Genomic DNA, 2,147 nt, shown 5'->3' on the forward strand with positions numbered 1-2,147 from the left:
GGTAGGTTTATGGCTCAAGTGGGGTCACTCTAGGTATGGTTTAGGGCTCAAGTCGGGGGTGGGGGTCGCTGTAGGTGTGGTTTACAGCTCAAGTGGGGTCGCTGTAGGTGTCGTGAAGCTTCCTGGTTTTCCAGAACCTCGTGATGTGCCCTCTAGTTCCGCGCAGCCTGGCCCAGGCTAGGCGCTCCGTCAGTGCCAGATGACAGACTGCCCATCTCAACTCATACCACCCCATGCCTGTGCAAAGAACTCCGAGGAGCATCCAAACCACGTCAGAAAAACTATCCTGCAATCTTCATAGCATCCCAGCCTAGCCAATGGAGGCCGTTTCTTTGCCAGGGATTTATTTGTCATTACAGGGGGCCCCAGCTGCCTGATGAATGCCTTTGTTTAAACTACTGAGTTTGCTTTGCCCCTCATAGCCTAAGGTTTGTTGATTCAGAGAATAAATTGAACTGAAAAAGAAAGAAAGTGCTTGTGCTTTGTCTGGCCCCGGGCCAGGCTGAGCAGCAGGCCAAGAGGGGTTTAGGTGCTGCCCCGCCCACTCCTTTAGGGGCCCCGGGCCTTCTGCTGTCACCTGGCTGCCAGCCTGCCCTCTAGATGCCCCATCTCAGAGGAGAGGCCAGGACTCAAGCCTCCCACCCCCGCTGCTTGCTGCAGGCCCCCTCTCCCCCCATCCCTGCATCTGAGAGGAGGAGGGAACCTGAACTCCAGAGCACTGGAGGCACTGGGGGTGGGAACTGGGAACTGTTTCTGGAGCTGGTGGGTGGTGGTTGGGTGCTCGTTCAAGTCTGCACTCGTGGGAATCTCTGCAAAGAGTTTCAGTGAGTTGGGGCTTTGCCACTCCTTCACCTCTCATCCGGGTGCACGGCCCGGCCCACCGTGTGCACCACCCCCTCCCCATCGCGGGGAGGACAAGCCTAAGCTTCCCGCCCCGCAGCTAAAGCCCTCCAGGGGCTTCTCTGAGTGCAACGCTAAAGGGCAAGATTCCCCTGAATTCTGTAGGATTTTCTCTCTTTCTTTCAAATGCCCTTGACCGCGCAATTGCATCATCGGCCTGTCACGAATCCGAACCTATTACTCGAAGAAGAGCTCAGCCCTCACTGGCGCTTTAAGCCAAGGCTGTTGTCAATTGCACCCATAGCAATTCTTCAAAGAGCTCAGTGCCACCTGGGGATTAAAAGGGGACGGCCTGAGGAGCAGAACCACCTGGGAGGTGGCGTGACTGAGCCAGAAATTCCCTAAAAGGACCCGGGGCCTGCCATCCCAGCTGCTGAGAGCGGCGCTGGCCTTCGGGAGATGAAACACTTTTGTCCCAGGCTGTCAGAACTGGAAGAACATTCGGTTAGACCAGTTCTACCGTGGGAGAGATCCACCCTTAGCCGATCATTTGCATCTGGGGAGGTCCTGGGGGATTGGCCAATCAAGTGTCTAGGCGAGGCAGCCCGGGGAAGATCTGCCAAGCTCAGGAAGAATGGAAGGTGACAGGCGTTCAGGGGGGCACTTCTCCGGGGGCTGTGGAACTCTCTGATGTAGAACTTGTCTGTTCTAAACACAGCTGCTCTGCAAAAGCTGCAATTATTTACCCCCACAGGATCTTATTCCAGCCCCCTTTGCTCTATTCCCTCTCTTCTCCTTTACCCACTTCCTCCTTCTCTTCGGGGTCCAAGGTGTGGGGCCAGAGAGGGGAGGTCTGTCTGGGTGAGCTGACCCCAGGCCCTGGAAGCAGTTAGGCACGGCGCCTCACCACTAATCGCCAGGCTTAGCTGTCTTAAACAAAAGGTCCTTTGTCCTCTGAGATTCGTTCTATGATTATGAAATTCACCTTTCAACAGACTTGAACAAAGACAAAGGTTCTCCGGAATTTTACACCAGAACGTTTTAAGTGATTGCAAGAGATCCATCACAAAGTTACTGTCAATTGCCTTTAGTGCTCTGAGATACCATTTCCTGACCTGTGTTCCAGGAATTTCCACTTACATTATGCCATTCAATTGTGAGTTAATAAGTGTGGTAAATAGGTATGATTACACGACTTTGTTCATTCATCAGTCAGTTGACAAGTTCTTAGGAGCCTTCCCTGCGTCCTTGCACCGTGTTGGCTACTGAGGATGCAGAGAAAAGTAAGAAATAGTGCCTGACCTCAA

This window comes from Enhydra lutris, unplaced genomic scaffold (assembly GCF_002288905.1).
Source record: "Enhydra lutris kenyoni isolate GAN:26980312 unplaced genomic scaffold, ASM228890v2 scaffoldscaffold89, whole genome shotgun sequence".
Taxonomy (NCBI): domain Eukaryota; kingdom Metazoa; phylum Chordata; class Mammalia; order Carnivora; family Mustelidae; genus Enhydra; species Enhydra lutris.